The sequence below is a fragment of the Wyeomyia smithii genome, chromosome 3, assembly GCF_029784165.1.
Source record: "Wyeomyia smithii strain HCP4-BCI-WySm-NY-G18 chromosome 3, ASM2978416v1, whole genome shotgun sequence".
Lineage (NCBI taxonomy): Eukaryota > Metazoa > Arthropoda > Insecta > Diptera > Culicidae > Wyeomyia > Wyeomyia smithii.
In genome coordinates, this window is record NC_073696.1 from 222,693,208 (window position 1) to 222,718,920 (window position 25,713).

General features: G+C 38.0%; 2 protein-coding genes across 12 annotated transcripts in view; one reads left to right on the forward strand and one right to left on the reverse strand.

The window, feature by feature from the left end:
• LOC129726695 (60S ribosomal protein L36) overlaps nucleotides 1–25,713 on the reverse strand; it is a 548,226-nt gene that overhangs the window by 498,509 nt on the left and 24,004 nt on the right. The gene's annotated exons all lie outside the window — the stretch shown is intronic.
• LOC129726683 (uncharacterized) overlaps nucleotides 1–25,713 on the forward strand; it is a 446,412-nt gene that overhangs the window by 330,818 nt on the left and 89,881 nt on the right. Inside the window, exon 2 of one of the 11 annotated variants that reach the window (XM_055683661.1) lies at nucleotides 21,541–21,695. The exons of the other annotated variants lie outside the window; for them this stretch is intronic. The gene's annotated coding sequence lies outside the window, so the exon portion shown is untranslated. The remainder of the gene's footprint in view (nucleotides 1–21,540; nucleotides 21,696–25,713) is intronic. 11 annotated transcript variants of the gene reach the window in all.

Consider the following 25,713-nt stretch of genomic DNA (forward strand, 5'->3'; position numbering starts at 1 on the left):
CATCATGACTAGAAAGCAAGCTTGTGATTGGTTAACCGCTGCTTTTCCAATTAAGTTCCTTTTAGCCTTTCTACTAGAAAGGTATAGCAATCACTGGAAAAACTAAAGGTATGAAAGCGCTCCAGAGGGCTGAACGTCGTGTATTACTCGACTTAGTTCGACGAGCTAAGCATTTCTGTATGTATGTATGTATGTGTGCGTGTGTGTGTGCAACTTTTTTTTCTCACTCATTTTTCTCAGAGATGGCTGAACCGATTTCCATGAAATTAATTTCAAATGAAAGGTCTAGTTACCGCATAGGTTGCTATTGAATTTCATTGTAATCGGATTTTTAGTTTTGAGGTTATGTATCAAAATGTAAATATCACGAAACATCAATATCTCAACTACACTACCGATTTTAACAAAGCTTATGTCAAATGAACGGACTACCTTCAGTAATCTTAACTTATAAATTTCATAAAAATTAAACATAAGCTTTAAAAGTTATGTAAAGAAATGTTTTCCAGGGGCTCTTTAAACTCACTCACTTTTCTCAGAGATGGCTGGACCGATTTTCACAAAATTAGTCTCGAATGAAAGGCCTAGTTGTTCCATAGGTTGCTATTGAATTTCATTGTATTCGGTTTGTAACTTTGTCCGTTATTTATAGTCTAGTGGCCTCATAACACCCTTTTGAACTTCATTGTAATCGGATATTTAGTTTAGGCACCGTGTATCAAAATGTGAAAATCACGAAATTTCATTATCTCAGAAACTAAACAAACAATTTAAACAAAACTGGTGCCAAATGAACGACTTGTCTTGAAAATATTTAACTAATGATTAAACATGTGGTTCAAAATTTTATATAAAACATATGTATGAAAAAAATCACAGGAGGGTTGTGTGAAAAGCCACGACCGCAAGTTGAAATAGAATACTTTCACACAGCTCTACTTACGGCTGTACATTAACCTACGGCCGAGTGAATCGGTTCGCGCCGCTTTTTGCGTTTAGCCTGGCAGAGGCCTAATGCGCACGGCCAACACAAAAGAAAGGTGTTTTCACAGTTTTCAATTAGACACGGCTTTACTGGATTAAGTGTTGGCAAATGCATCTACCGCTAATACCGCCGCTATCGTACGAAAGCGCTTCGTTTCATGTGGGGAATAATATCAACAACGAAAAATTAAGCGCGTCTCAGCACACCCGAACTGTTTCGCCGTGCCGCTTCCATTTACTTCCTTATAACATCCGCCTCATGGAAGTACCGGCAGCACCTACCGCTGAGGCTGTTACCATACTGCTACTGGTACCCAAAACTATTAACTCTTCAAATTAAGTGTTTTATTTGTCCTCAAAAGAACAATTGTTCAATTCCATATCGGATATAATGCAATCGCATCTCTGTAATATTACCGACAGTAATATTCTTCTGAACAAAATGGTCCAACTTTTCCATTAGAGGAAGTGCCGGCTGATGTACGGCAAAAATCTCGCCCGATCGCTCGCGTTGACGTTCGTTCTCAGGCAGAGGCCTGAGATGCGGTGGCCAAGCACAGGGCAAGTGATTTGTTTAACTTGAAGGCAGCCACAGGCGCAACGCGGGCGGTCCATCCAGCTCACCTTCCGACTAATGAATGTAGCTAGTTTTCCCAGAAACACTGTTTTATAGTCGAAGGGTGCTACAAAATAGGCCACGCCTTTCAGTTCAGTTTTTCCATTCCCTAATGTTCTTCAGACAAATTATTTCACAATTCGCATTTGATTTTTGTATCCAGCGAATAAACACCGATGGTGCTCTCACACACGCAACGGTTTTAACCCGTATCTTATTGCGGTTTGTAACATCAAGCGATTTCGTTCGCTCGCTGTTGCGTGTTGCATCATGTTGCAACTTGGCAGCTGGGAGACGACGAAATTCTGTTCATGCTGATTGATTGAATCGACTTCATATTAGCTCTGCATAGTCGAACTAACTGCTTTTGTGAATGCGTTCTAACAAGGCAGTTTATTATTCAAAGTCGATTATGCTGATCGCAGCCTTTGCGCTGCCCCTACCGTGAAGGGTTTACTAAATAAAGTAAAAATTAGACAACTAAAACAGAATTTGATTGTATCCCGCACAGAATGTCCGCTTGTGTTGATGCCAGAAAATTATTAACCTTAAATAAGTCGTTTATTTGCCTTGAAAAAGGCTTTTTGCGGTTCAAAATCGGTTACTGATCGCAACCTTTGAGCTACCTCAACAGTGGGAAAATTAGATATACGGACAACATGCACTGTTGAAGCTATTTCACATTCAGTAAGTTAGACGGAAGCGACAGATTTAAATTGCTAGGATTCAACACAGAATGCTTGCTTGCGTTGTCAAAACTTATTAACTTTCAATGACTTGTTTATTTGCCTTGAAAAAGACATTTTGATTTTCAAAATTGGATATCCTGATGGCAATCTTCATGCTGCCCCAACACGGGGGGAATAATGGCAGTCTGGCGACACACGCTGAGAAGTACCGCGCTGCTCCTGAGACGTGGTGACCAACCACAGGGCTAGTGCTGCTGCTAAGGAAGGACGACTGCTGTTGTCGCTGTCTAGAACTATTATGAGCGGCTTCGGCTGAAACAGGCTCTTATATAGGCCAAATAGCATGTTTTCAATTGCAAGGTATATGATTCTGTCGACCGTGCTTGGGAAGCAATCATATAACGACCAACCAGAGGTCGAACTTTTCGTTTTGACAAGGCTTGACTATTTCCAATAGTACGATAGTGTGAATAATAGAATCACAATTATCTTCTTTTGGGAAGAATTTTAGAAGATTCTCCAATCTATTGCTACAAGAACGAAGGAAATCCATCGAATACTAACCGATTTATTAGCATTTGAAATTGGACATATTTTTCACTTTTTTCGGTTTTAGATTTTCATTTCACATCCCTATGTAGCCGAACTCCCTGAGAGAAGTATTCTACTTCAAAAGCAAATCACATTTTGAAAAGAAACATATTCCAAAGTCTGTTTAAGCTCACTCATTTTTTCAGAATAGTTGTACCGATTTTCACTAAATTAGTCTCAAATAAAAGATCTAGTTGCGCAATAAAATCCTATTTAATTACACTGTTATCGGACTGTGTGGTCTCGATCACACAGGTTTATAAGAGTTATCAGCGTCAGCTGACTCTCCTGTGTGTAATGAGGCATTCCTTTCAGTCGCATAAACAACGCCTGCACAGCAGTGTGTAGTTAGGGGTGAGCAATGGAATAAGTCGGCAGTGGATTTTTCGCGTGATGTATTTGAAACATATTTATTTCATGGTGTTTGCATGAGTAAGTGTTAATGTATGCTCATATGTGTGTGAATGTTAGGTTTTAAATGTTCGTTATAGTTATGCTGTTGGCTACCAGAAATTCGTTATTTAAAGTTGAAAATAAATCCAGCAGAAATTTTCAAGGTGTATTTTTTAAATGGGAGTGTTGTGTAATTCTATTTGAACAAATGATAAGTTCGAATGAGATAGGCTAGGTTTCACCACTAGGTGGATCAGTTTGGGTTTTCTTCATTTGTTATTATACCAAAAATTAAACGAAAATTTCACAGACATTTTATGTTCAAAATCAGTTTAGTGAAAGTAACATTGCGCTACATGGCACGTACGACACCATGCTGTTCTTAGCTGTGATTGTTGAATGTTGAATTATGAAACCTTACTACCTAAACAAAATTTCTATCTTCATTGAGTCAGTACTCAATGTCGTTACAGAGTATTTTAAATGAAAATGACTTAAAATTTAGATTTTTATACTTAACTTTTGTTTGTCGTGATTTACAAGAAGACGATGTTCTGAGCAATTATTTGGGTATACAAAAAACACGGTTTTGCCTAAAACTACACATCTTCAGGTTTTTGTTATAAGATTATCGCATTATATTTTTTTTGTTTTTTTTTTTGATAAACTTAGGAATCTATAAGGTAAAAAGAGGCAAGTAGAGCCACTATGGCAATACATGTTCTTAAAGCTTAGCTCAAAGATTACAAACTGTTATATATTTCACTTGTCTCAACCCACTCATATTAATGTATGCTCAGCATAATTTACAGTAAGTTTTTTTATATCAAAGTACCTAACCTATTTGTGTTAAGAGATTGACAAGTAATTTATTCGACTAAATTTTAGTAAATAGAAACATATGAAACTTTACTGAAAAAACATAATTTCTATTTTGTTTGGGTACAGAGTTATAAACCATTAGGTATATATAAAAGTAACCTAAAATTTAGTTTTTTGCACTTGACTTTTGTAAGTCGCATTTCACAAGAAAACATTTTTCTGAGGAATTGTTAGGGCATACAAAATACACGTTTTTACTAAATACCACCACATCTCCAGGACTTCTCCTTACAAAGTTCCAGCATATTTAGCTTTTTTCGGTAACTTCAAGAACGTAACGGGTAAAAGGGGCAAGCAGAGGCACGATGGCAATACTTTTTCTTAAGGCTTACCTCAAGTACTGAAAACTACCTTATTTGTCCTAATTCACTTATTTTATAGTATGAATGGAAAATATAAAATCATATGTTTCGAAAACATTTTTTGCATGCCCCAACAATTCCTTAGAACAACGTTTTCTTGTTAAATGTAACTACCAAAAATTGTGTACAGAAAAACTAAATTCTAGGTTGCTTTTATATAAAACATTCTATAATTCTGCATCCAATTAGGATGGGAGTTTCACTGATTCAACAAAGTTTCATATTTGTACATTTTCCTGAATTGTGCCTTATAAATTATTCCTCTATCTCTTAACACAAAAAATTGGGTCTTTAATAAATAAAACATACTGTAACTTATACTCGCCATACTATAACACACGAAATCACTAAAGGTTCGTAGAGCTCGCGCTAAGCTTCAAGAAAATATATAACATCGTGGTTTCACTTGCCCTTTTTTACCTTATAAGTTCTTAAAGTTATAAAAAAGAAATATGCTATAACTATATAACTAAATTAATCTTTGTCAAAATCGTGTGTTTGTGTTTCGAGAATTCCTCAGACCAACGTTTTCCGAATAAACTGTTTCTTTATCTCTTCACACAAAAAAGTTAGTTTATTTTGTTTTCATCATTAAGTTTTAATTAACTTTTGAGATTATGGGGGTCATTCATAAAAACAATTGTTCCAAAAACACCATTAGGATAGGTTGTCGCCTCACTGCGCTTAGACTCGTTCATCATTTCTGAAGTACAACGAAGCTTATCAATGAAATTGATACGCATCGCCAAAAAATAGTTCGGTTTCGAAAAGTTCTTTGAGTATCCAGCATAAAAAGAAAATAATTCCATTCCCTTCGTTTCATGCTTTGCTTTGCTGCTATAATAAATTCGTTTTCCTCAGTGGCAATTCGATAGTTATAGTTATTCTAATTGAGTATGATGTAGTTGTTTTTCATCGTATTTGAAAAACCAACAGTAAATCAACTCAACTGACAGCGCAATTTAATCATATCTTAATGGACAGTTGGGTACCATATTCTACTGCAGTTGTCCTTTTCGATGCACCAGTAACACTATGCTACCCGTATGTTAATTCAACCTTATGAGCGCATTATCTTCTCTGCTCGATACGCCACGGGACACGGGTGATCAAAACAAATTCAACAACCAGTGGAGCACACTGCAGATTACACCTGTTGCAGCTTCCAGCATCTGTGCGGTTACAGCTGCAGGTTCACATAACATCATCGTTTGGATTAATCCAGTATACGAGGTTATAAATAAAGTGAAGTTCAAGTTTACGACGATGGATGGAGATCCACAATAACGCTTCAGTGATTTTCAATGAATCTCAGTGGTTTTGAAAGGTAAAATGTGTTTATATTGAATCCTTCCCAGCTGTTTATGAAGCACGTAAGCATGTTTCTTAGCTACCAGTACGATGTACTGCATTTGCTCTTCAGCGTGTGGATCAAGATTGGAAGAGAACAAAAGCGATAATCATGTTTACCAGCTGCAAATACAAACACTGAAGCTGTAGACTGCAGAATCGACAACCTTGTTTTTGCCAACAATTTCACTAAGACAGACTGCTAACTGTAGAAGGAATCAACCGTTTTGGCTTAGATTTTGATTGCGTCGGCCAAGTAATAGGTTCGGCGCTTCTAAAGTTCACATTTTCGCTAACCACAAACTCTTACCACGTTCACCCTCCACTTTCGCTCGATTTGACGCGGGATGCTGATCCGATGCTGATTAGATGTTTGTGCATAGCCACCGCAAACTAATTGCAAGGGTGCTGTTGACGTGTGGGTGAACCGATATTTGGGTCGAATGGTGCCTTCCGAGCATTCGGAAAATTGAAACCGTATCACCAAACAACAGTTTAAGCAGTAACACCTAAGCGGTAGATTGGGTGAAAGATTCTTCTTCTGCTATAGTAGAATTCTGAACGACCTTCTCTAAATTGTTTTAAAGTGTGTGGAAATGACAATACAAGACAGAAACTGGATAAATGAATATGCAAAAAATCGAATCTAATGAATTGTGGAGCAGCCAACAAAACAACCTTTTAGCATATTCATGCCTCGTATTTCTTATAATAGAATCGATTTTTATAAACCAACCCCGATCCAATCATAACTTGAGTTTGATTTCATGGTGCTGTATTTTACCAAGTTGAAGCGAAATTATTATTTTTATATTAGCGCCAGCTACATGTCGAACGAAACATTTATTTGCCGCAACCTATTGGAAAACAGTATTAATTATTCATACTCTTGATAAATATAAGTTATTATCGTCGTAATCGACACAAGTTAGCAGAGTTTAACGCTTCGCATTCGCAGAGGCAAAGGCCAGCTTCATGGCCGTATTGTTTTCTCTCGTTCCATTATTCTTCCAATCAACCTTTGATGAAGGAATAATTTCCATACAAAAGCTAGAAACGAAATCTGAAAAACGCTTTAATGTTAGAAAGTGTATTCGTTTTATCGCTTTTACTTCGCTCCAGTCGGCAATTAGTCCTTCACCAAATTAACTGCTCCGTCTGCTGATAACTAAGTATACCGCAATATATCATTCCCGTTTTATTAAAAAAATCTATCCCGCTACCGTGGCTGTTCCAAATTACTCTAATAAATCAGAACTCATTTTTGATGCAAACTCACAATCACGACAGAGGAGAGAGGTGGTAAAACGACAAATGCACTGAATTAGTGTTGAAAGAGGAGCGCAGGGGAGGATACCAGGTTCTGCATTAGATACGTGCGAATTTAACAGCCTGGCCTACGGTGGTGTTTTGTTTCCGAATACAATCGAAACAGAGAAGCGCCAAATAGTCGAATTAGCGATTTCCTTTTACCTGTCTTCGTGCCTGTAATTTTACCTACAATCAAATCTTGTCTTTTGGGAAACAGACCGGGTGCTTGAAAATTTTACGATTTCGTTATCCAAAGCTGGCAACCGGACAGGTGGAAGTGTGGTGAAGGTGTTTCGAATGGATACGTTTTGGCGTGTTTTATTCGACATGCTTAAGTGTTCGAGATTAATTTTTATCGATATTCTATTACAGATCTAAACTAAAGGTGGATCATTGTAAGCTTTGGCCCTCTGAGATGTTAAAATAAGTTATTAAACCACTGGAACACAATTAAACCATGTTTAAATTTGCTGGAATTTTGAAAGCTTATAAAGCTAATATAACTGATACAGTTTGGGAAATGTAGATTGAGTAAGCGTCACTAAAATCTGACTCCAACAAACCAAGGGACAGCAGATGTTGAGCATCCAACGAATTTATGTTGCCCTTTTAGGAAAATGTTACAATTCTAATTCATCCTGAGAATAAGTTACGGTACAATAGAATTTAACACGCTTTCGTGATGAACCACAACGCATTCTAGCCTGGTAACGGCACGGCTATATTAACATTCAAATTTCCGCGCGCTTTGCACAGCTCGTTTTCGCAACTAAACAGTCAGGCTTCTGCAATGGGATATAACTGTACACAACTAGAAGCCTCGTGTAGACGGCGCGTGTTATATTTAAAGACCGGTAGTGCTAAATTTAGAACCGGTGGTGTGACCATCCAATCCAGTCACGATCGGCAAGGGAATGGAATTTACTGTTTACGTTGCTGGCATTACGATTCAATAAAAGCAACTGGTGTTAAATTCACCTGAATGTGTTGTGTTCACCTTTTGAGGGAGTTAATGCGAAAATTACGACCATAGATGTGAAAATAATCTAAGAGTCTGCGAATTGTTGGATCTATCTGCGTATGAAAATTCAATCGAATAAAATGTCTTAGCGAAAAAGCACGCTCAAATATTTTTTCAAAATTCATTTAAATTTAAATTTTATACATGCACTACATTGAAGCTTCACAGCGAATAGCGTATAAAATAAACACTAATATTCAGTCGATTTCCTGTCCTCGGTAATAGACGCGCTTGTAATCTCCCACCAGTAGTATAAGCATAAATACGGTAGATCATTATCCTGATTAGACTGTGCAAATCGTACCGTTGGCGAACATCTTTCGTCAAAAAGTTCAAGCAAACAAACACCCGGGCAGCCTTCGTGTCGTATCTGCTACGGTTCATCAAACCACAGCTAAATCCTATTATCATATACATATTCCAGCTGCTTGCCAGTGCCAGGCACCGAAAATCACCTCAAACCACCTTTGTCACACAAAGCACCTGTCAGTCCCATGAAGTCAAGCTCGGATTCGTTAGTGTTACGGCTTCTTTGCAGCAGTGAATATTCAAATGTGGAACAGCGGTGCTTTTTTTTCTCTGGCCTCATTTACACAAAGAGGTGTGGTTCTTTTGTAAACCAGTCCTGACTGAATTAAGCCTTTTGAGTTTTTACGAACGGAAAGGCGACCCACACCGGTAGGAAGCTTACATTAACACTTCCAGTGAAAATAGTACTGCGTTTGTATTGTACACTACACACAACTCGAAGATTTTTGACAAGAAGTACGAAATAAATGTTTTGTTGAGAAAAATAAATAAAAACTGTCAAAAATGCTAACAAAATTTCAAAGATGTCAATCATGTCAAACATGTCAAAAATGATACTGATCGAACTTTGATGTATGTTTTTGAATAGATGACATATTACTTTTCTGTCGATATCTGGATCATTACGATTCAAAACTTTTTTTTTTTAAATCGATTTACATGTTGTTGTTCGTTTTCATAAAACAAAGTTAAGTGAAACTCTAAACCATTTGTTTCGAAAATCTTTTTTTTTATTTTATTCTTTAAAGCTATACATATTATAATGGAGTTCGGTCTGTCTAATCCATATAGACCTGAAAATGACTAAGCCGATTGATTGTGCAAATTTGTATGATGACATTCTTATGGCCGGGGAAGAGAAGGCTTCCATACAAATGAAACACAAATTTCTGCATATCTCGAGAACTAACCGATTTGTCATGAGTTTACCTTCACACGCACTAACGAAACTACCCATGCAACATCCATCATAGTAACCCATGAGTCAGCAGTCGAACTCTAACCGGGATGGCGAAAACAGTAAAGCTACTCCGTTCAGAAGTGTGCGCGTTCAAAGAACGGTACCCCGTCGCATCGAAAACAGGCATCGTGCGGTAGCTCGTGGACACCATTAGACAACAATCAGAGTATCGAAAGAAAGCCCGGTTTCGGACGGCTGACGACTCTGAGCGACAAGAAGCTCCAAAGGATGTTGAAAAGGAAGATCGAGAGACAAGTGGCTACATCGCTGCATGCGCTTGGCCGGGAGGTCGGCGCAACTGGCCAAACAGTGAAAAAGTACCTGGCGAACATACATGTTAGGAAGCGGCAGTCCCGTCCACTGAAGAAAGGAGCTATAGACATTGACGCAGCGGCCGGGTAAATAAAATGGGCAAGTCGATTTTTCCGGCAAATCGCGACGTGGCGGTGGTAATGAACGACGAGTTCTGTCTCACCGAGGATGGCAACGACTGGCAGGGAACTTCGAGTTTAACTTTCCCCATGAAGCAAGTGAGCACCAAGGTGAAGTTCATTTCACACACCAAGTTCTCTAAGAAGGTGCTGCTGTGGTTGACAATCAGTGAAAAGCGGATTTCAAAGCCGCTCTTCTTTCGCCCCGGACTGGCCGCGGACGGTAAAATTTATAGTACGAAATGCCTGCCAGAAGTTACGTCGTTCATCAAGAAATACTAGAAGGCCGAAGACGCGGTGTTTTGACCGGATCTGGCCTCGACCCATTATTCAAAGCGATCGTTGGAGGAGATAGAGCGGCTGAATATCGATGAGGTACTCAACGTCCCCAAGCTGCGTCCCATCGAGGATTTCTGGGCAAACCTGAAGCGTGAGATCTACTTTAACGATTTTTCGCGAAAGAAGGAATTAATAAATAAAACGAAATAGGGGAACTGCTCCATTATTCATCTCAGCCCATATATTCATTTCATACAACATGAAAACACAATTGAAAACAAGAAAAATCACATATTTTCTAACTAAGCCAATCTGCTAATCCATGGAATGGATTCTTCTTAGTTTATTTTAGATTTCTTATAGAGTAGAATCCTCAAAAACTCACTTAAAAGCTCTAAATTTGATATTATAGTCGGGCATCTGCACTCGAAAACTCATTTAATTTAATCATCTGCCTCAGAAAACAAAATCCGTGCATTGTTCTATACAACTACAATGGGATTCGTTCAGCAGCCAACTAAAGGTTTTTGCATCACTAGCGGAGTACTTTTTATTTTAATCACTAAACAAAATCACTCACTACCCTAAGGCGTCGTACACAAATTACGTAACGCATAAAGGGGGGGGGGGATTGATTCAGCGTTACTTATTGTTACGTAGGGGGTAGGGGGGGTAGTATAGACAATTACGTAACTGTGATGTTTGCACGAAATTGAAAATTTTGGAGGGGGGTAAGGCTGATCAGCGTTACGTAATTTTAGGGGAAGGAGTCATGTCGAACGTTACTTATCGTTACATAGGGGGGGAGGGGGTCTGAAATCTAGATTTTTAGCGTTACGTAATTTGTGTACGACGCCTAAGAATACTTAAATCTTTGAAATGTTAACCTCAAATTTCCAAAAACAAGCTTGATTTAACAGAAATATATGAGATGAATTTCTACAATTTCTAATTTTTAACTGTATGTATTTGCATCTGTTTTCACTGCCTTGAAAAAAATCAAAAGTTGCCAAATCAGTTTCTGTTAATACGAAAAAATCATACTGAAAATGTTAAATTATTCCGACATAGGGGCCGTCCCCTTTTTATACCCCCGTACCCCCCGTGATGTGGTCCCCGTGGCTTTGTGGTTAGCGATGTCGGTCGGCTAGCTCTCCCACACGGTTGTGATATCGGGTTCGATTCCCGATCAAGTCGAGGATCTTTTCGAGCTGGAAATTTTCTCGACTCAGCACTGGGGCACGCTGTATCGTTGTACTTATCCTACATATAAAAAATGTGCCAAAAACAATATCGATAACGAATTCTCTCAACTAATCTAGTTGATCGAGACCGCTATTAGCCCCAAGGCAAAGCGTGCGATATTGTTTTTAACCCCCCCCCCCCCCCCGTGATCTTTCGTGGTCTTTTAGCCAACCCCCCCCCCCCTTGCGACTTTAACCACGTGGTCTTTTCATTTGTCAAGTGCCAAAAATTCGCCTAAATATTTTAAATTTTTATTATTAAGCATTCAGTACATTCCATATTTCTAAAATGCAAAAGCTTTCGCTCTTGACTTGGTGGCAACAATCAATTATAAGTCAGGAAAAAAGACCACGTGGTCATTTCGTTTACCCCCCCCACCCCAATGCGTGGTCTTTCGTGGTCTTTTGACAACCCCCCCCCCCCCCCCCCGTCCCCCTCTTTATGACCACGTGGTTTAGGAACGGTCCCTAATTGACATCAATTGACAGCACTGCAGTGGTTACCTAGGTTACCAGCATTGCACTTAAACAACTACAGCGGATACCTCGGTAACCTACTACGACGGTTCGAGCTACGTTCATTCATGAGAGTGTGATTCATTCATGATTAACAGTGTGATGAATATGGGGGCGTCGTGAGATGAATAATTGAGCATTGATTCATGTTTTGAGATGGATATGGAAGCGTTGTGAAAAATGGTTTGTTCTACGAAATTCAGGATTAATCTAGCTAAGTTCACTAAATATACAATGCTAAACGATTCCATAAGAGCACTTCAGCGTATTTTGTTTATTTGTTCAATGATTTCGTGAAAATTTGGTGTTTAATCCGTGCATTTTTCGTGAATATCGGCTTAATGAGATGAATAATGGAGCAGTTCCCCTAACTCAAAAGCCTACACGCATGTTTTAGTCTGCCATGGCAAATGCTCCAGTTAACTTTCGGAAGGCTGCTCGTAAGGGCGTAAAATTTTTTTGCAAGTAAGCCAATGAAGAATTTATCAAACTCAATTATCTGTCTTCTACCCCGTTCATACCGCACCGCATATTACCTAATATCAGGCGATTCGTACTATCGAGGCCATCTCACCTGATATCCCATACAATCGAGCTGTCATCGGATATCGCCTCGGCTTCATGATATCGTGGATATCATGTTTGAAAACTAATAAAAACCAGATTAGTAGCACGGCCAACAGACATTTGACGGAACCCTATATATCTCGCAATTCACGTCACGAGCAAAAAATATGGAAGCAAACTTCTTTGCTTTTGTTATTCCGCACGTTTTGACAATTGCGTATGTGAGTTCGCGTTGGTGCGAGCCAACCAGCTGACATCTCTATCCTAATTGCATTGCTCTTGTTGTCTCATTTTTGCTTTGACGTGTTTTTGTTTTCTTCTCTTTTCATTTACCAAAGCAAATATCAAACCATATCATTTCACTGTAGTGTGAACACCCGAAGTGATATCCGATATCATCTGGCGAAATCAGGTGTTATGCGGCGTAGTCTGAACAAGGCATTAGCTATTTTTTACCACCATACAAAAAAGGCTATTACTAATTAAAGTTTATGACATATTCGCCCTGCAATTGCACTATGAACTGTCTTTTTGAATTTCATGACAGGCAATGAAGATACTAAAAGGGACAAACGATCAAAGTGATTTCGTAGAGTGATTATGATAATATTTCATGCTATGCAGATTTCGTCTGCTAGATTTTGCTATTTTGTGCTCTAGGTGTGTACAAAAAATGAAGATTTTTTAAAATTTTTTGGCAATAACTCGGTTTGTGTGGAAGCTATTTATTTGTGTCTTCTACAAAGTTGTGTGTTTCAATGATATACAAATATATGCCGAACATTATTACCTTCTAAATGTTACAGTTTTTTGTATATTTGAAAAAAACTAATTTAAAAAACAAGTCTAATAAGAAACGCTATATATTCAAAACAAGAAGAGTTAGAAGAAAAGTGTCTTCGACAAAGTTTTTTTGCAAAAACTTTATCTATAACTTTGCTTAAGACACCATATCTCTAGAGTGTAAGGCTAAAAAGTTAGATTTTGCAGCGCCACTAGCGGTTGAGTTTCAAACTAAATTTTTTTGTCATCATTTGAGCCTTTTTATATACTAAATATCTTCGGAAGATAGTATGTCAATAAAACCATTATTTGGAGAGCAAATGAATTAAGTTCACGGTTTTGAGCTCTCCTACCACTGTGCGTGCTGACACTTGAGAGACACAGACTGGATGATTGTCGCGAGTTTGTGATTTCTTCTGTGTTTGTTTCTTTTTCTCTTTGCAATCGTATGTTAACGCACACATGCCTTTTTCTCGTTCGATTCAGACGGCGGTGGCCAAGCCAAGGAGAGATTCATTCATTTTACAGCTTCGAAGCCAGAGTTACAATGGACGCGAAAAACGTCGCGAGGCGACTCGCCTTGCTATGTTTCAATGTACAGCCGTAAGTAGAGCTGTACATTGAAACACGCCGAACATTCCGCTTTTGTAGTTCCCTCGCGTGCGTGATCGCTCACAGTGTGCGTTATGGGCGCGAGCAAGAGAATGATCTGGTTTATGTGTTATGGTTAATTTTTAATATTTTACGTTCCATCGAGTTGTGTGCGTAGTGAACTGACGTCGATAGGGATACTTTATACATTCTGCCTTCGTTTATAGTTAGCAGTTTCGAAATTCATCGTTCGCGTTTCGACCGGATGATTACGGACGTTTTGCCCAGTTTTACGCCTTTGTTTTATTATTTTTCTAGCTTTTGAACAAATGTTGAAAAACATAGGGTAGAATTACCTTGGATGGACCAGTTCCTTAAGTGGACCACCCGTCAAATTAACTCAAATTTATAAATGGTCTTCGTAATTCTGATGCAGATTAGCTGTATAAAAGGTTTCCCGATGGAAGTTTTTTGAAATTCTGTCTAGTTTTCGTATAAATTAACCCTTTCCCGCTCATGGTGACTCTAGAGCACCAAGAATTATAATCATCATATCTTGACATAAAATAGTTTGTTGTGCTTACGATTGTTCCATAAACTTTTATATGCTGCCTCAGAGCATCACTGGGCATTTTCTTCAAAATACAACAGTTGACAGTAGTTTTAGTTAGTCTACAAAGCGTTCAGCTTGAATTTTCTCGTGAAGCTATAAATTTTATTGATGAACCTTGTGAGCGGGAGAGGGTTAAGTTGATGTGACGGGTGGTCCATTAAGAGCCAGTTCGCGAGAACCGCAACCACCTTTACAAGGGAGGTTTTATCGAGGTCCTCCGATCGGACTGAAACTTCCAGGGTTTGTTTATCTATATAATAGAACAATGTTTTGCATAATGTCAGATTTTTTGAAAAGGGGCAAGTAGGGTAAAAAAGCACGTCAAAAATTGATGTCCAAAAATGGGTAAAAACTTAAAATTGATATAACTTTGTGAAAACTGAATCGATTTTCATGAAAATTGGCACGTTTATTCAAATTTATGAAGGAAACAAAATGAAAGTCATTGGAAGTTGCTATCAGGAATACATGATGAGATATTCGCCTTTTTCTAAAAAAATAAGGTGATTTTCACAGCAGTTTTTCTCTTGCCAACAGATCTAGGATTGAAATCCAAATAATACGTTTTGTAGTGCAACTCAAGAGCTTTCATTAGATATATTTCAAAAATGCGCCGTTATAAAGATGCCTGAGAAAATCCAGTTTTTCTATAACATGTTATTGAACATCATTTCGAACCCATTGTGCGAGAAGCGAAACTCCGTTTTGTGTCGTTGTTCTTCCATTGGGCTATAGTTTTCAGGTTCTGTTTGTTTATGGACTAATGCAATAGTTTGAAGAATTTGAGGTTTTTGGAAAAGGGGTTAGTGGGGTAAACAGGCTCTTCAAAATCTTGTTCTGAATACACTGCTCAATCCGCAAGATCGGCTTATTCCTGAAGTTACACGATGAAATGAGAGGTTAGTTCTGGTTATTTGTTCTACCGATAAATACATTTCCGGTTTGAATTGCCTTATTCCTGCAGAAGGGTGTACTTTTGACCTCATTCCTTTATGAGCATCTTCCGGTGAAGCTTTTTTTCTTATGGTAATTTAATTTTTAAAGGGCACATTAAAAAAAAAGCTCAACAAAAAGTATCGCGTGGCTTTGTTGACATTCATTCATTCTCTTGTTGGCTTCAAAAAAAAATATCTCATTCCATCGTGTAACTTCGAATGTAAGCCGAGAGTAATTATTTTACGATTTGAGCAGTTTCTGAATATAAGATTTTAAAGAGCCTGTTTACCCCACTAACCCCTTTTCCAAAAACCTCAAATTCTTCAAACTATTGCATTAGTCCATAAACAACGTTATTGCGTTCGTTGCTGTTGTTTTTTTATGGTGCGGGCTTGCAAGGCCAGCGACTAACCCCACTATGTCGCAGGAGGGCCATCGTACTGCCATTGTTTAGAGTCCCGGGCACTACCAGGACTTGGGAGGGACACTGCGTTACTTAGAACGCTTCTGTTGGTGTCGATCCCAGGAAACTCCCTTCCGAGGAAGGAAGCCCCGCCCCCTGTCAGCATGCGACCAGCAGTCCCACCAGGGTTGGTTACCCGATCTTTCCACTGGTTACTCGCACATCAGTTGGTACCACGAGAAGGTAGGGGTACGGTAGCTGGAAGGCTGAGGTTCACTAGTGGGAACTGTTATGCGCCTTTGGTCCAGTCATTACCAACCAAGTTCATAAATAAACATAACCTGAAAACTATAGCTCAATGGAAGAACAATGACGCAAAACGGAATTTCGCTTCTCGCACAATGGGTTAGAAATGATGGTCAATGACATGTTATAGAAAAATTGGATTTTCTCAGGCATCTTTATAACGGCGCATTTATCGAATATATCTAATGAAAGCTCTTGAGTTGCACTACAAAACGTATTATTTGGATTTTGATCCTAGATCTGTTGGCAAGAGAAAAACTGCTGTGAAAATCACCTTTATTTTTTTGGAAAAATGCGAATATTTCATCATGTATTCTCGATAGCAACTTCCAATGACTTTCATTTTGGCTCCCTTTATAAAGTAGAATAAACATGCCAATTTTCATGAAAATAGATTCAGTTTTCACAAAGTTACATCAATTTTAAGTTTTTAGCAATTTTTGGACATCAATTCTTTGACGTGCTTTTTTACCCCACTTACCCCTTTTTAAAAACTCTGACATTATGCAAAACATTGTTCTATTATATGCATAAACAAACCCTGAAAGTTTCAGTCCGATCGGAGAACCTCGATACAACCTCCCTTGTAAAGGTGGTTGCGGTTCTCGCGAACTGGCTCTTAAGGTATCACGAGGACCACTAGTATAGATTCCGTCGTGATGCTTTAAATTGCCGAGCTCAACGGTATGATCTTTGGCAAGAGTCTTTTGTAATCTTGAAACAACTGGAATCCTTTCTATAGATTCACACATTTGAACCCAAGCCTTCCTTGTAGAGCAATGAAATCCGGAATCATTGCTATATTCAGTTAAGGCTCTTCTATATTGAGCCCAATCTGATGTACGTTTTGCTTTATTAAAAAGTTTTCGACTATTTTTTCGAAGACTTTCTAGCTTTTTGTTCCACCAAGGCACATCCCTATTTGATGACGATTGTTTGGCGGGACAACTATTATTGTATGCATTTATCACTATTTCATTTAGCTGAATTGTCATAGATTCCAGTTCTGAAACTGTTTCAATTCTGCTACAATTTGAAGGTAAATCTTTTCGCAAATATTGTACATATTGATCCCAGTCTGTTTTTTTAGGATCTCTGTAAGTAACAGATGATCGTTTCCCACCAATCCATTCAAGCAAAATGTGCTTGTGATCAGATAGTGAGGTTTCATCCGACACATGCCAATTAGCAATTTTCTCCGAAATTGCTGGACTGCATAGCATCAGATCCAAAACTTCACCTCTGATAGCCTTTGCAAATGTTGGTTTGTTACCTTTATTGCAAATATCTATATTATTCGACGAGAGAAACTCCAATAGGCACTCACCACGACCATTGACGCCCTTGCTGCCCCAAACTGTATGGTGAGCGTTGGCATCACAGCCTATGATGAATGCCCTATTATTGTCTCTGCAAAATTTGACAAACGAAGCAATCTCAGGAGGAGGCGCCTCATTTATTTCACCTGGAAAATAAGCCGAAGCAACAATTACCTCAGTATTCCCCCTGGTGGTTGGCACCTGAACCATAACCGCTACAATATCTCGTTTTACAAATTCTGTCACAGGATAGCATTTTACTGCTTTGTTCACAAGAACTGCAGCTCTTGGCGAACTCTGTGAACCGTCGTAATATAGTTCGCCAGAATTCATTTGAATCCCTAATATTTTACCTTTATTGCACCATGGTTCTTGAGTAAGAACCATGTCTAGCTCCTCCTTTTTGAACCTTCTACTAAGGACTGCCGATGCGCCTTTAGCGTGGTGGAGATTCACTTGTAGGAACTTAGCAGATTGCATTTTAGGAAAATATATTCCGTTCGGTTTGATTATTGATAGCTTTTTCCAGCGACATTTTATCAACCTTATTTAAGATTGATTTTAGTAACTTTTCGTTTTATCGTGAGACCAATTTATTTATTAAATTCAAGTTTTAATTTTTTTTATTCATTTATTATTATATTTTTATAAATTCTTTTTTTTCCATCAAATTTAGTAAATAACTCTTCGCAAAAAAATACTCATTTTAATCAGAACTGTTTTGTTTTGAACTTACATTTTGTTAAAATTATGGACTGAAAAATTTCCTCTAACAGCAGCAGATTTCAAAATTACGCAATCAATCTATCTCAAAATTAAGAAAATAGAGCTTTTCCATTTGCTTTTATATTTAACAAAATTTTTCAAATTTGCAATCAAATAATTCCGATATTCTTATGCAGCACTAGAAAGTAAGCGTAACCAAAAACACTGTCAACAGAAATAAGTCATAAGCTACACAAATTAACCCAATATTAAAGCTCAAACTTTTTCACATTTTTTCCTGCCGTACACTGTATTAAACAGTTTTAGTAGGCGAAATTGTCAAATTCTATCTAAAAATCTCTGATCTCTACTCTTTTTAAATGCAATTTTTCTGTGTAAATTACTCTTTTTTTGACTGAAAGCAAACGATATTTGATGTAATTAAAATCTGAAATGCTCTTAGTAAATACATATGCAAACATAGAGGAACTGCTTCATTATTCATCTCAACCCATATATTCATCTCATAAAACAACTTCTTAGTTCACTTTAGATTACTCTTAAGTATTATCCTCAAAAACTCACTTAAAAGCACTAAATTTGATATTATAGTCGGGCATCTGCACTCGAAAACTCATTTATTTCAATCACCTACCTAAGCAAACAAAATCCGCACATTGTTCTATACGGCTATCACGGGACTCGTTCAGCAGCCAACCAAAGTTGTTTCCATCACTAGCGGATCACTTTTTATTTTAATCATTAAACAAAATCACTCACTACACCAAGAATACTTTAATCTTTGAAATGTACACCTAAAATTTCCAAAAACAAGCTTGAATTAGCAGAAATACAGTCATCCCAGTATTATGAGTCAACCAGTATTATGGGCCAATACACATTGCATTGGTTTCTAACGTATGTCAATAACTTGTAATAGTCAAATTTAAGTTTGGGGAACGTTGTTCACGTTCACTAAACCTAAATTTGATTATTAAAAGTTATTGAAATATGTTAGAAACCAATACAAAGTGTACACTGGCCCATAATACTGGGATGACTGTATATGAGATGGATTTTTACAATTCCTAAATTTCAACTGTAGGGTAATCGCTCCATTATTCATCTCAACAGCTTGGTGCACCTATATTCATCTTATTTCTCTCATTTGTCCAATTTACCGTCAAATTTCTATAAATTTTTGAAAGTAAATCTGTTTGCTTCTTGATTTTCTCAAGTGGCTGAAAGTTTTACGTCGAAAATATGGTAAAATTTGACGATAAATTGATCAAAAAGGCGTGATGAGATGAATATAGGTACTGAGATGAATATAGGAGCGGTTACCCTATGTATTTTCATCAAAATCATACTGAAAATGTTGAATTATTCCGACATAATTGACATAAATCTACAGCACTGCAGTGGTTACCTAGGTTACCAAATTTGCACGTAAACAACTGCAGCAGATATCTAGGTAACATAATACGATGGGCTGCGGCTGCGTTCATTCATGATAATGTGATTCATTCATGATTAACAGTGTGATGAATATGGGGGCGTCGTTGGATGAATATTTGAGCAGTGATTCAAGTTTTAAGATGGATATCGAAGCGTTGTGAAAAATGGTTTGTTTTACTAAATTCAGGATAAATCTAGCTAATTTCACTAAATATACACTGCAAAACGATTCCATGAGAGCACGTAGGCATATTTAGTTTATTTGTGTAATGATTTCGTGAAAATTTGGTGTTGAATCCGTGCATTCTTCGTGAATATCGGCTTAATGAGATGAATAATGGAGCCCTATTTCAAGAAGACACTTCATATTTTGAATGCTTCTATATCAATTTTACATGGTCAACATTTAAATAAAAACAAGAGATAATTTTGAAATATTAATTCACTCTTGAAAAATGAAACATTTTTTTCTTCTCACAAGTCGCGTACTTCTTACAAGTCGAGAAATCAATTTGCGATAACTCATTCAGATACAACATTTTAGTAAAGATTAAAGTTTGTGAGACACAATTATTGGAATATTTCACCTAATAAAACTGATACGCTATTTTGAGTTAAATCTCTGGAGTCAAACTGGTCCAAATACCTGTAGAAAAGTCATGTGAAAGCAAACAGACAGTTCCATTCAAATTAAAAACACTCATGGTTTGTCATTTACCTCTTCGGGAGAACTGCACTTAAATTATCATAAGTTTCGAATTGTCGAAAATGTAAACAACTAATGATATACAGAATCTTTTGCTTGTTTTGTTTACGCAGCCTAATTGGTGGCATTTGGTTGTTTGATTAACACTAGCTCCAGCTAGATTGTTTCTGTTTTCGGTAAATACCTTGTTTAGCACCACTCCCGCACATATTGATGAGTTTGAGCGATAATCCATTCCTAGAAAATATTGTAACCTTTTGCCTAGCAATGTGCACTTAACCAACGTAGTGCTCCTAACATGAAAATAAAAAGGGTATTCAAGCGTCTTTATTTTAACAAACATCACTTGCGTCTAGTACACCGAAAGAAACTGGGGTGGTAATTATAAGGCTTTTAGAAAAATCACACAATGCACCATAATTGTTCGCTTCCGTGGCAGAAGCTACCGACAGTGACATCCCATTCAGTTATGAATTATGAAAAGATCTTTTATTGCAGCCACAAGGACAACAAGCACTGTTTTTTCTTCTCCTCGAGAGGGCGTTTGTGAGAGGGAAATAAGTGCTTTATTACATGGAGGCATTCTTTTTACCACTAGAAGCGCCATAAATTTCAATCGAATTGTAACCGGGAATGGTGCTTCCGCTGGGTGCAGTCTTTGACGCATTCCCGATACCTGTGGGGAACTGCGTACGGCACACGGCAATGGGATTCTGTTGGCTGCGATGATTAGTGCTCTCCATTAGCCTGGAGTCTGCTTTCCACATGTAAAAGCTTTTCTCGTTTGTCTCAGGGTACATTCTTTTTCCGCAGCTTTACCAGCACGCTTGCATTGTGGAGGGAAACTGAAAGGAAATAGCATTAGAGTAATTTCCTAGGAGAATAGTTTTGCTGCCGGGTGGCAGTAGAACAACAACGGATGCTTTTGAATTTGGAACTGGAAATGTCAAAAATAAATAAAAGAAACCTTCACTCCATACGTTATGAGATTGTACGATAAATATTTAAATAATGTGACAAGATCGGGAACACTTAGCTTTTATGAAACGTAACCGTTCTCTTGATAGTATTTCTTATTATGTTTTACACTTTTCGCTTAAATATAGCACTGCCGCTGGTTTGGCTTCAAAACTTTAGTTTTCTCAGCTGCGAAATTTATCCTGAAGCCCACTAACGCAATCCTTCGTTTCCCGCCGCTATACTTTTCTCCACAGGTTTGACATTGAGTTATTATTACTAGTGCGGTTTGCCACCAGTGTCCACCGCCTGGCCGCTCTGGTTTTGGTTAGCGGCCCTTAGCAGCAACAGTAGCGGCAGTAGCAACGGTGAAGTCAGCACCATGCACTACTGAGAAGCGACCACCGTGACGGTATGTGTGACGGCTTGTCCACCCAGGTCAGCCCGGCCTGTGGCGAATAATTTTGTGGTTCATGCTGTACGTTTTTTCATATAGTACTCCCGCTGCGTTGCCTCCGCCGGCTGGCTGGTTCCTATTTTCGTCCTGCTGTTCGGTGTTGTTTTAATTTCTCATTCTTTGCTGTTTGTGGCTAGTAGACCTTGGTCGGCTGGTTGACCGATGGCAAATTTTGCAACATGCGCTATCTTTCCATTTCAGGTGGTAACACTGGCTTTGCTAAGTTTGCATTACAATACACTCGTGTAACAGTTTGAAACGTGGCTGCCGCAGTCACTTGAAACGCTTTTTTTCGCCAAAACTTACACTGGAACTGATTCCTAATACAGCTTTTCTGCTTTGGCTATGTTCAAGTTTTTCGTAATTCTACACTTTAATTCGACATAATCGTTTTAGATATTTTAATCATGAAATTAAAAAAAAAAACAGTTATTCAACTCAACTATTTCTGATAATATTTATTTTAAGTAAAACACGGCACGGTAAGAGCGCAGGATACATCTTTATTCGTTTTTATATGCATGTTTAATATTGCTTTTGACTACATTACTAAATAATAAAGTTTTAATTGTTGCTTCGTAGTTTGCGTGAAAAAGTTTAACACATAGAATAAGAGAGATATAAATATTAATAACAGCAGCAGTAGTTACTTCAGCGAGGACTTAAGGTATTTTTGAAGTTTTGTCAAAAACATCAACCTTACGTTAAGGAAGGGTCCTACTCTAAAAGGTTGGAAAATATGATTCTTTGTAATTTAGAAAAATCAGGATTTTTTCTCCGAAAATACGTCAGACCGATCAAACAAACCGTTCTGACTCTAAAAAGATTCGTAATCATTAATAACATTTTTACATAATGGTAAACCTGGCGTCTCCATCTCTCCAAGCGCTAAAGGGGACGCATGGCTACGTCACGTGATAAGAGGTGGGAGTTTTCGGCGCACTTCACAGTTGGCACCAAAATTCACAGGAATGGTTAAACAGCTATAATCTTTAATTGTTCTTTTCCAGTTTGAGCTCTAGGGCAAACCCTGTGTTGACCAGTGCACTGCAGTTGAATCAGAAACGGACGTTGATGAAGCGATTTTATTCATTCGAAATTAGAACTACAAACACCGCAGCTTGGTTGGTTGTGTAGAATTTTACGACCAGAGGATCAACCGAAATAATTCTGTTACAGAGTGCAAACAACAGATGCCGGCAAAATAAACTCCCGATAATCCTCTGACTCAGTTACAATGACCATTTGAAAATATTCCACAGCTGGGGCGTTAATGGCGGGCCCAGTAAAAATGCTTATTCAGTACCATTATTTTCCAACTTCGTGGGGATTGCAAATGAGGGTCCACCACCACCACCCCAGCAACATTGTTCAGTGACGAAGGATAAGATTTTAATGACGGGTCAAACCCTTGATGCCTGTGTTATGATTGCTGCATTTTAGGGTTACGGGAGAAAAAACGGGTTCCTACGGCTTTGCTACCGATTACATGAGCAGTACATAAGAATGGCACGATTTATTGTGTGAAACACGCCGACAGAATGAATAATAAGTTTGGTGTATAATATCAATGGTTTGATACACGACCAGAAGTGTTGCATATAAATTATGGGTTGTCTCTTACTGTTTCCAGCCTATTTATCTCAATAAAGAGCTGTTTAATTTTTATCTCCAGCTTCCCAACAGAGGCAATTATCGTAATGGTACATAATTGACTACCATATATGGCACCTCATAATGCTATGTTATTGGTGCTGTGATTAATGAAACAAGAGCCATTCGTGGGGCGGGATAAATGCACTCACAGGGTGGAGCATCAAACAACAGATTGCTGGGGCAAGTCGTTTGAACAGCAATTTATGGCATAAACGACGTTGTAAAGTACAACTCTGCAGTACCGAATAGAAAGGTGATTTCGTTTAAGCCTTACCATCATGATGTGCCCAACCCAATAGCATAAGAGTAATTGGTAGAGCAACGAATATACACAGAGGTGTACTAAATGTAAAATTCAGCACCATTCAATTGAACCTAGAGGCGTGTCTGTGATGAACGACAGTATCTGCCGAAAAAGAAGAAAATCTTTCTTTACTCCCACAGGCGGTAATCTCGTGTCGAACATTTCACTCAATGATAAACGAGCAGATTTGTTCGGCAAGTAAGAAATCACGATGGGCCGAGTTAACCTTTGGCACTTTTCTTCGGAACTACACGCTGATACGCATTACATTTTCCCGATACAATTCGTAATCCTCTTGGGTGGAAGGATAGAGCTTTTTTTTGCTTTGCTTTCCGTCGTACTGATACCGAATTGTGAACTCCAATTGATAGGCTGCCAGTTACAATTGTGTAGGAAAAAGCCAGTTGCCAGATTGTGAAAAAAATATCGACACAAATTCTTATCTTGATTAACGATGATAAGAAGGAAGTAAATATCGAGCACCAATTGTGCCGATTTACCGATTTTTTTGTTTCCTATGTAGCGAAATCAAAAAACAAGAAGTTTCATCATAGAAGCGGGAAATCAGTTGCTGTAGCTTTATTTTTCCTCCGGTAAAACTTTACAAGACAAAAAGTCGCAGAAATTTTCGAATAACAGTTACCGCAATGAGGTATTTCATTTTTTAAGTACAGTGTTCCAAAAACTAAATAAACAAAAGCTTTTTGCTCTCTTATTTTGTTTTTTTTTTCTCTCTTTCTTATGAGAGAGTTTTTGCGTTCCCAGAACCGGTATTATGAATAAACCCTTCGGCAATTAGCGGTTTAATGATGAATTCAACTCCAATTACATGTCGTTTTGTATTATTATAAGCAAAGTAAAGCCTCGGTGCTACATTCCGCTTTAGAACTCGACCTTTTGTTTATGATACACAGATTTCGCAGCCAACTGTTCAATATACAGTATATAAATACGATTATACAGAACAGTAGTGCGGCGCAGTAGCGTAAGTTTCAACAGACAGAGTGCATGCAGGTTGAATTGATATTTCACTTTTAATTTAAGTGTAAGAAGTGATAATATTAAGTCTTCAATTCATTTGCTTGGTTGTCCTAAAACGACAGTTTGTTGTTCAATTCAAAAGCGGATGTGATGCTGATTGCACCTCTGTGTTACCCCGACATCGGTTGTTATGGTGAATTTGCGTATGACGGAGGAATCGAAACATCTGTTTAATAGGATGGGCGAAAGCAAAATATTTTTCAATCCGACATTCGTGCCACGTGTTGGTATGCTTGGTACACCTCGGGATTAATGCGCCTGCGACACACTCCATTCTCCAGTTTTCCGTCAAGTATTAAACGCAGGATCCTACGCTCGAAGACTTGAAGAAAATTGAAATCAAAAAGAAAATTGAAATCTTGAAAAATAGTTTTTAAGATGAGTGCGCGGAAAATGTGCTGCGCGGAATCACCCGCACTCACGGTAGTTCCTACCTCAGAAAATTTCTTGGGATTTGTGCCTCTCTTTGTTGAGAGGGTGTTTGATCACAGCCAGTGATGCCACATATTCAGGTTAATTTGTAGTTATACAGATTTTGTTTTTCGACATTTTCACGCATAAAGATTTTCTGGGTTTTAAGAGGATGCGGATCACACCTTTTCAATAAGTGAAAAATGAACCGTTCAACGCACGTTGTTATTGTTTTGAAAGGTATGCTTTTATGTTGAACAACATACAAATTTAATTTAGTTAACAACAAAACCCATGTTTATCACATATTTAGGAGAGGAAATTGTTACTTTTCTATGTGCTTGGTATTCTCATTAATTCGACTTTTTTAAGATATAATTGATTACGAACTTTCTCGACTTTCCAACGAAACCAACAAAATTAAGCTAGCTTTACACTTCTTGTGCAGTATTTGAAAATGTGAGTGGCAACCCTGATTATGCTTGCGCTGTGTGAAAATTTTGTCCGTTCGCGTCTTCCTGCGGGCTCGTAGGGGGAATAGGGGCATAAGGAGCACCCTAT